This window comes from Gymnoscopelus braueri (genome assembly GCF_963280865.1).
Source record: "Gymnoscopelus braueri genome assembly, chromosome: 4".
Classification (NCBI taxonomy): domain Eukaryota; kingdom Metazoa; phylum Chordata; class Actinopteri; order Myctophiformes; family Myctophidae; genus Gymnoscopelus; species Gymnoscopelus braueri.
In genome coordinates, this window is record NC_137605.1 from 43,601,961 (window position 1) to 43,611,960 (window position 10,000).

At 48.1% G+C, this 10,000-nt stretch overlaps 2 protein-coding genes across 2 annotated transcripts in view; one reads left to right on the plus strand and one right to left on the minus strand.

The window, feature by feature from the left end:
- Positions 1-10,000, plus strand: part of LOC308084610 (alpha-N-acetylgalactosaminidase-like) — a 443,273-nt gene that overhangs the window by 365,868 nt on the left and 67,405 nt on the right. The window lies entirely within an intron of this gene.
- The window catches only part of tgfb2 (transforming growth factor, beta 2), a 42,276-nt gene continuing 42,204 nt past the window's right edge, over positions 9,929-10,000 (minus strand). Inside the window, exon 7 of the mRNA XM_080426946.1 lies at positions 9,929-10,000. This exon is cut by the window's right edge and continues 3,328 nt beyond it. The gene's annotated coding sequence lies outside the window, so the exon portion shown is untranslated.

Sequence of the window (10,000 nt, forward strand, 5' to 3'; positions counted from 1 at the left end):
CCTTAATCCATGCCTATAAAATTTCCCCCCCCCAATGTGTATCATTCCTTGGATTGCTTCCTCAACAGTGCACTCCACCTTCCTTTGTTGAGCAATAATAATTCAAACAAGGCACGCATTTTAACATACTGCATTACAGCAGTAAACACACAACACAGGTTTTTGTAGGTTATTATAGCACTAGATCACATAGCAGGCACAGAAGAACTTGTCCATACACTCACCCCTAACCCTTACCAGGCCTAAACAAGGCCTAAACCTAACCATGCCATACCATGGTGTGGAGTCTGTCTGTGCCCTGTAGGGAGACCACCTCCAACTACTGCAGATATATTAACATACATACATATCATTAAAATAAGACCCAGATTTTAGTTTTGCCTAAAATATATTAATTCAACACATCTAACACTACTGTATGTAATGATTACTGTTACTGTTACTGCTACACCCACTAGAATCTAGCACCAAGATTTTTTATCGTCATCAGGTACAGGTACAGGTACAACACAGACTATAGGCTTAGAGTGAACAGCTATGTAGTTATATTTTACATTGATTTGCTATATTACACAAGTTCTGTCAAAGTTGAGTTGAGTAGGACCCAAATGCAGAAGACTCAGGTCCAAGAGATCAAGTCAAGGGTTTTATTAACAAAGGTTCACCAAAACCTGGCACGCAGAACAATAAACTATGGTTCTTCAGAAACAGGGAAGGTCAAAACATAACCCACCCCTATCGGTAGCCAACCACCGGGGCAGTGACCAACATCGTGTTCAGTACCATGGACAGTACCGGAGCTGTAAATTCAGGATACCCTGGTGTTTCAATGGAGACTCTCGAAGGACACGTGACAAAATAACAAAGGTAGACAAGACCTCGGGTCAGCCAGTTACTCGGGTCAGCCAGTGAGGCTGCTTAGTTTGTGAAAAAGCAATACGATCAGACCAAGCGGGATCGGTGGAGAAGTGGAAAAAGCCGAGCTGTGTTAACATTTTGTGGCATTTGTACTTTCAACTGAGTTTTTCTTCATTTGTTCCCAATCATTATTTGCACATGTTTGCTACAGATCTGGTCTGCATTTCTATAGTATAAAATGTTGGTGGTGCTGTGAGTAAATCCTCTGAAAAACTGCATACAGATTGGGTATACAGTATGACAAACCAGGCCCACCCGTGGTTATGCCTGACCCTGATCCAGACGGCTCTTCCCAGTATCCTCATAGCCTTCCAAATCCCCTGTCATCCCCACCCACTGCTCAGTGCTCAGTGCCCTGACTCTTTGTCTTATCCCACATTCTCCACTTCACTATACCCCTCTACCCTCTCTTAACCAAACCATGTACCCAGTACCCAGTCTTGGCGCCCCTCCCCGGCGATGTGTTCGGGCCAGGTCGCTGGGTTTATCCTCAGCTGGTCTCGTCACACTGATGGACAGGGACAGTTGGGTTTCCTGGCTCCAAATCAAGGCCGGCGCTCGGCCTGGGAGACAACGCTCCATTCAATGAGGGGGACCATTCCACAGGGGAGAAGCCTGGAGTTATTCAATCTACTGTTTCTCTCACATGGCCATACCCAAACAACTCCACATGCACTCACATTAACACACACTCAAAGGGAGATGGGGGAGAAAGTCACATTGTGCACACACACATTCACACCACATGCATGCGGGAGTGCAATGTTACGCACTGATCAAGATGAAGAAAAATAGAAGTTGGCTGAACTACAAAGATATCATGTGACTGTGATCTGAGTTTTCACCTATCTCATTTAGATGAGTATCGGGATCCTAAAACAATAAACACAAGTCACACAGCTCCGGGTTCACGAAGGAAGTTCCAGAAAGCCCTCCGTTCACTTCTGCGAAAAGGCAATTTATCTGCATAATGATGCAATCATCTCATTTGAGGGAAATATCATGCCGAAATATTTTCTGCATTACTGTTGATTTGCCAGTCTGCCAGACCTGTTCAATATTCGGGAAAGGGCCAACAAACACCATGGTTTTAATAATGTGCGGTGACTCACCGAAGCTTCACCCAAAATGTCAAGTAAAATTCTCTCACAAAAGTGGGCTTCCAGCAGAGGCTGTCATATCGAAGGGCGTAGCGTTGACCCCTGAAGGATAATACCTCTTAGCTCCACAGGCAAAGGCCTGACAAGACCAGGAAAGGGAACGAGAAACGAGAAGGCACTTGAGGGGCTTGTCCCACGGGGCCGAATGCTTGGGGGGGAACGGGGGGTCGGGGGGACGAAGGACGCATGAGAAATGATGCAAGGCGCTGCTATTCCTCAAGCAGGGCCAGTGACAGCTCGATTACGGGCGGCATTACAAACCATTAAGTGCTATTAATCTTGCAGGCTGGCGCAAGTCATCACGGGCCATTCATCTCACACGACCGGGGTGTGAGTCATTATGTGTCATTAATCTCTACTCACTAGTCACAGGGCAAGGGGGCATGGGAGGGGGCACAGCAGGGCTATATGGTGGGGGGAGGGGGGGGGTATGTTGGTGGAGGGGTACTGCTTCCAGGACCCCTCGCAGAGTGGGTCTGAAGGTCAGAAGTCTGGCAGCGCCGCCGAAATGCCGGAGCATTCATCAACGGCATGCATGCAACACAAAGGCACTTTGGTGTGTAATTGTTTCCTTACACGGTCAAGGTGTCAGAAGGGTTAATCAGACAACCGTGGTGCCCCTTCACTCAGACATGCACACACACACTACCAGCTCTCTCTCTCCCTCTCTCTCTCTCTCTCTCTCTCCCCCGTCTTTCTGAAAATCTCATTCTCTTTTATGTATGCTCAGGGAGCTTAAATGCACGAAACCACAGGCTAATTGTAGGTCACACAAGCTGCAATACGAGGTGTAATGCATTATGCATTGGGCTAATCATAGAGACTGAATAAGGTCGACCCCTCACCTTGGCGAGTCGAGGACCTGAGCCTCCTATTAATGTTAGATAGAGGCAGAGCCACCTCTCTCTCTCTCCACACACACCCCTGCCTCCCCCCCAATCTCATCCACTCCCCAAAGGACCATAAAACTATGGGAAAGTCCCGGCGTTGTAATGTGACTGCACTTAAAACATAATACTATCTGCAGCACTGTTGCCTTGCATCCCGGAGTCCTGCAGTGCTCCGGCTCCAGATGTTTCACCGGGGATCCAAAAACACTGGCTAGGTCGTTTGCATGCAAGACCAGAAAGGGGTGAGCGGGGGTGGGGGGGTCCAGGGGCAGAGCAAAACGCTGCAGAGCAGTGTTGTCACAGTGTAACGCCTAATATATGCTCTGTCGTATGTGGCACGCTCACAACGCTCTGTGGAGACGATGCTTTGCGAGCTTGTATATCGGCTTGTGTATCGTTGCTGTTGGGTGGAAAACCTGTATGTCCAAAACCGTTCCTTTTTACCATCATTTGGAGCAAAGCTGGTCTATATTCAATCGCTGGCTGTCCTTTAAGCCATACTCTGAATGCGGGCGTAAGAGCTCGGGTCACAGAATTCAATATCTCGTCAGACTCGTCACTAACTGAGTGACTTAATCAGTCAGCGCAACACGTTCACCCGAAAGTCATCTCAGGCTATGGGATCACAATTGCCGGCGCTACATGAAGAGGGAAATGTGCATCAGTTTGGTTCAATAATCTAAACATGTTTTATTTGATTGATGAATGGCCAAAACAACACAGTTTACCGAGAGCACCCCTCGCCCATCTGACAACCTTGTCAGCAGTCTGTCTGATACAATAGCCTAGTTAAATTATTAGATCATTAGAAACTCTGCAATGAGGCGCTCAGGTCAGGATTACATAACATAAAGATTAATAGGTTAATAAAAATGAAATTCTGAACAGTGTTCAAAGGAGTTGAATATGTTATTTAATACTGCAGTCTTTATTAGAAGCCTAGTAGTTGTAAGTTATGTTTACAGTTAGATGTTGGATTGTTTGTGCCTGTACGAGTGCATGACTAAATCCACTAGTGAGCTTTAGATGTGAAAGGCACCTTAATTTAACTATATATATATATATATATATATATATATATATATATATATATGGTAATGTTTAGTAAGATGCGAGTCATGACAGTACATTTCAAGGGTTTTAGCTTGGCACAAGCTGGTATAATTATCACGGTGTCGTTCTTGTTTTAGCGATGTGATGCTATTTTCACAACTTTTGTGTGTTGTGTCTTGTATGATGAAGTAGGGCATTCGTACACAAAAAAAAACATTTTAAACATGGAGATACAAGGTTTATGCCCGACAGCAACGATACGACTCTGCCGTACGTCGGAGTATAATTCGGGGCTCAATGGCGAGGCCAAAGCACGTGAGTGGCGGCGGTGGGGGTTGCTTGTGGAGTTTCCATTCAGCCATGTCATATTCCCCTCCACTCGCTCTTTCCAGAAGGGGCTCTCTTCTCTTTCTCACACTCTCTCGCTCTCTCTCTCGCTCAGACTGGCAGTCACTCTCACGTATATATATACGCAGAGGCTCTCCCACTTTCCTACCTTGTCTTCATCTCTTTGTCAGGCCGTCTGTGTATACCGTGTGTATCGCTTTCTCTCTCTTTCTGTCTGTCTGGCTCCCAAACCTCTGCTCTGCCGTCCCCACATCCCCAGAGAGGTTCACGGCTGGGTATATGGAACAAAGTGCTGAGCTCTCTTACCCCAAATGTGTGCGTGTGTGAGTGTGTGAGTGTGTGAGTGTGTGTGTGTGTGTGTGTGTGTGTGTGTGTGTGTGTGTGTGTGTGTGTGTGTGTGTGTGTGTGTGTGTGTGTCTGTGTGTGTGTGTGTGTGTCTGTGTCTGTGTGTGTGTGTGTGTGTGTGTGTGTGTGTGTGTGTGTGTGTGTGTGTGTGTGTGTGTGTGTGTGTGTGTGTGTGTGTGTGTGTGTGTGTGTGTTTGTGTGTGTGTGTGTGTGTGTGTGTGTGAGAGAGCGTGTGTTTTATGTATTACTAACCTTGTGGGGACTAAATATCTCCACAGGGAAAGTAATACCAGTCGAAATGGACCTCATGGGGACATTTTTCTGGTGCTTATGAGGGATTTTTATGGTTAAGAAAGATTTCTTTTGTGATAGAGTTACAATTAGGAAAAGATTCATTTTGGGGCTCAGGGTTAGGGATAGGCCGGGCCCATAGGTTAAGCAAGAAAATGCCATTTTTAATGACAGAAATTACTTTGGAGGCCCCCAACAACACTAACGTGCGTGTATATACGCATATACACGCATGCGTACTGCATCTGAAATGGAAAGGGTAAAAAAAAAAACGAGAAAAATAAGAAAATGGAGGCACATCTGCTGACACCTGGAGAGCTCTGCAGTACCTATGCTATTGATGTGGTTTTCACAAAGGAACGAAATGTGTTAGTCATTTGGGGCAATAACACAGGGAGTGTGTCCTGTATGTGGTACTACAGCGAGCCGGGCTGCTCGGCGCAAACGAAGAGTTAAAACCTTCCAGTGGTTTGCTGTGTGGATGTCTTGGCAGCCTCCCCATAATGACAATACCAGATCGCTATTATCAGAGGTAATAGTATGAGTGCCCAGTGCAGCGTAGACCAACGCTTTCTCTCCCGCTCTCTCTCTCTCTCTCTCTCTCTCTCTCTCTCTCTCTCTCTCTCTCTCTCTCTCTCTCTCTCTCTCTCCCTCCTCTTGCTTCTCTCTTTCCCCATACACCACCACCATCTCTCTTCTCTCTTTCGGCAGATGGGAATCGAAGCTCTCTCTTTCAGCGCAGATTTCCCTTTAATTATTATTAGTTGTTATAGTAAGTGGGATTTTACACGCACAGCTCTAATGTTCCACGGGGGTCGTCGACATCGGAATAGCGGTTACTCAATCTGAATGTTCTCATCTCCCCTGACCTCACTCTCTCTCACACGCACACGCACGCGCATGTGCACGCGCATGCTCACACACACACACACACACACACACACACACACACACACACACACACACACACACACACACACACACACACACACACACACACACACACACACACACACACACACACACACACACACACACACACACACACACACACACACACACACACACACACACACACACACACACATTCTGCCCTGGGCTAAACTCTTCTCCCAGGGCCCACCCACGCCACATACACATGGGGGGCTCCCCTTTACACACTCTCGCCTGATTTGTACTTTGCCGAGCGCCTGGTGTCTCACACAGAAAATAGCCGATCTACAAGATCACAATGCGCCGCGTTGTGAGCTTGTAGATCGGCTATTTTCAGTGCACAGCACCCCACGAGCAACTCAAGTATAACTCAAGTCTTCTCCCTGGGAGAGCAAGCTGAACTGTAAAAGCAGACCCCATTGGACACTTAGCGACCATGCTTCACCTTCTCACGGCAATAACTCACTTCAACGATAAGTACAGCTATCAACGAGCGCTCCATCAGCATCGCAGCGAATCCCCGGTATGAGGCTATTGCCGCGCAGGTGGGAAATTCAAGCACAATAATGTTATTTCGGGTTTGAGAAAGCATTTCAAAGTTGAAAGGGAATACGTGTGTGTGTGTGTGTGGGGGGGGGGGGGTGCATCAGGGGGTCGGTGTGTATGGCCGTGTGAATGGGTTGCACATGAGAGAGTGAGTTAATACATTATGTGTGTAAGCGGGATGGAGGAGGAAGTGGGGAGGGGGGGGGGGGGGGGGCAGTAGCTCAGTGGGAGGGGGGGGGGGCTGTGTCTGGCCTCATTAGAAGTCTGACGGAGAGACAGGCAGGTGGGCAGACGCCGGCCGGCGGGGGGGCACGGCACGCAGCCAGGCAGGCGGGTATGAATGCAAGACAATCAAGCAGGCAGACAGACAGACAGACAGACAGACAGACAGACAGACAGAAGGGTGGAAGGGTGGAAGGGCAGGTAAACAAGAGAGGCAGGTTTGTGTGTCAGGTGGACGGCGACCGAGCCGGGCGTGGCATCATGAGGATGATAATGATGATGATGTGTAGACAGACAAACAGGAAAGGCAGACAGGCAGGTAAACAGACAGACGGGAAGTCAGACTGACAGGACAGAGAGAGAGAGGGAGAAAGAGAGAGAGAGAGAGAGAGAGAGAGAGAGAGAGAGAGAGAGAGAGAGAGAGAGGCAGACAGGCAGATACATGGGCAGGACAGACAGACAGACTGGCGCTGCAGGGATTGAATGTCCGGGGCTCCAGGGCTCCCTTCCTGCCTCTCTCTCTATCGTGATATCTCCAAGACGCCTGTCAAACTTAAGAGGGAAGGAGGAAAGAGGGGGGGCAGGAGTGCGGGGGAAAAAAACACTTTGTACTGGGGATAGTGTGTGATACTTCAATCTGGCTTGCCTTTGTGTGTGTGTGCCCCCTTTTCTGTGCAGCGCACACAAAAGAGAGTTGCTAATCCGGAGCTCAAACAGAGCTGGCCTTCCCGTGTAATTACAGACGCAATACAACACTCTGTATTCCAGGCTTATTACTGCTGCTACCACGCGAGATGGAGAGTGCCAGTGGTGGTATAGTGGTGGTGGTGGGGAGGGGAGTCGGGGTGGGGTGGGTCGCTGGGTTGGGTCGGCAGAGGGAATGCGACCAAAACGGTATTGAGTTCAGTCAAATTGCTATCAGAGGAATGTCGTCTTGGGCTGCATCCATACACACAGATTAATGCTCATGGTTGCTCTGTCTGTCTGTCTGTCTGTCTGTCTCTCTCTCCCTCTCTCCCTCTCTGTGTCTTGAACACACACACACACACACACACACACACACACACACACACACACACACACACACACACACACACACACACACACACACACACACACACACACACACACACACACACACACACACGCACACGCACACGCACGCATATGCAAATGTATGTGGTTAGACACTTTCTGACAAGTAGCCTCTGAGATTTTTCTCTTTGCTAATGGGAGCCAGTACATTGCTGCGTGCTGATGTCACAGTGAGAGTGCCTCTCTCTCTGATTTCATATTATTGTGTGTTGCCAGCTGCAGCTGAATCACCACAGCTCCAAATCGCTTTTCTCCCTGGAGACCGGGAGCCCTTTCACCCCTAGCCCTCACTCTCATCTGCTGCATGCAGACTCTCAGGCTGTAGAGCTGTGTGCTTGTGCATGAATGTCGAGAGGAGAGGGCACTTCAGACAGTATTGTGCACCTTTGAGAGGACAAGTGTGTGTATGTGCGTGCGTGCGTGCGTGCGTGCGTGTGCAGCCACGTAAATGCAAATAAACAAAAATGCATTCTGCAGGGATAGCCAGTTGTAAACCTGCGGGAGAGCTGTGTGAGTTATAATATACCTCGCAAATAATACCCCATAATAGTATTGGCACTGGCATACGCATATTGCTAATAACTATAATCCATAACAATCCAATTATCCAATAATCTTTGGCTCAATTCATAGTTTATATCATGAGACAGTTTGTTGTTTTCAATTTGAGAGGACATCCTTGAAGCAATTAAGATGCCATGTTGACTCCTGATGGTAACTGGGCTTTAGCCCTGGAGGGGAGGAACAGCTTGATAGAGTTCACTGCTTCTCACAGCGTGGCAACCTGTGACATCATTACATCTGCTGGTGAGCCACTTATTTCTTCAACTGTGTGGCCTCGATCTGAATCACTTAACCACTTGATCCCCAGCATCCAATTCTGGGGACACATTTAGCACAAAAATAGCAGATCTACAAGCTCACAACGTGTCGCTTTGTGACTAGAGATGTGGTGTAGATGGGAGAAAAAGCAAACAGCCCAAGTACGGAGCCAAGTCGGGCCAGTTTACTAAGTCTAGGGGGTTTAATGGCAATACAAAGCGAGGAGAACCATTTGTCTTTTCTGTTTGCCAGCTCATTGCATCCACACAGCAATCCACAACCCAGCATTCCAGAAGAAACGAGGGGGAACAAAGATGTAATGGCGTTCGTTTGCGGGGAGCCGTGTCGCAGGGGCTGCGACCCCGATTGCGCAGCCTTGCTCGGAGTGATCATCACGGGTGACCCGCGACTGAGAGGGGCCAGATGATGCTGATGATGACACAGCTCGATTGCTTCCAGCTGAGATGTCGAAACCCATTTTTTCGTGGAGGTCCGTCCGCGGATCGTGACTCAATGCCGGTGCCAGGCTCTCTGCTGGTCTTCCAGCATCTCTCTCTCTCTCCCCTGGCGAGGAGGAACCACCACCCAGGGTCCCGAGACCACACAGCCTTTATTTATCACCGGTCCACCGTGCAGGCCTAATCCTTCACACAGAGCGATGGAAAGCCTCATTCCAGAGCTCCAACTGACACAAAAAAAACTCCCACACTCTTTTAATGCCGCCCGGCCCCCCTTCTCTACCCTCTATTTCATACCACAATTATGCTTTGTCGTACAATGGTGTAATGTGCTGAAAATAGCCCAACTACAAGCTCGCAACGCGTCGCATCCCCAACGCATTGTGAGCTTGTCGATCGGCTATTTTCGGCGAGAGACGCAGTCGTACGACGGAGCACAAATTAACCGATACACTACCTCTTGTTCTCTTTCATGCGCTGATCGACAGGCCCCTCCTCTCCCGTCTTACACGCTGCAGACTCCCTTTGATTCTCTCGCTCGGTGTATCCCTCGTTTGCCCCTTTGATGGAATATCATATTATGACACATGAATGTATTACAAAATGCTCGAAACATGAGCCTCTTATTTGTCTTTGTGGCTTTCCACAGCGAGCGAGTGAAAGAAGGAAAAAGAAAAAGGGGATAACAAGTGTATAGGAGACATTAGCGGGGGATCAAAGTGCAGCTTCAGCACTGCTTCTTTTGAAGACACGAGGAATGCATTATAAAACAGTATTATAATACGCCAGCGGTATTAGGTAACGCAACACAATTTAAACATGGTACAAAACAGACATACAACAGTGGTTCCCTTGTAACTTAAATAATTTATTTACCACTAGAGCACCACAACAATGTTGCGTTACGATACACCGTAGT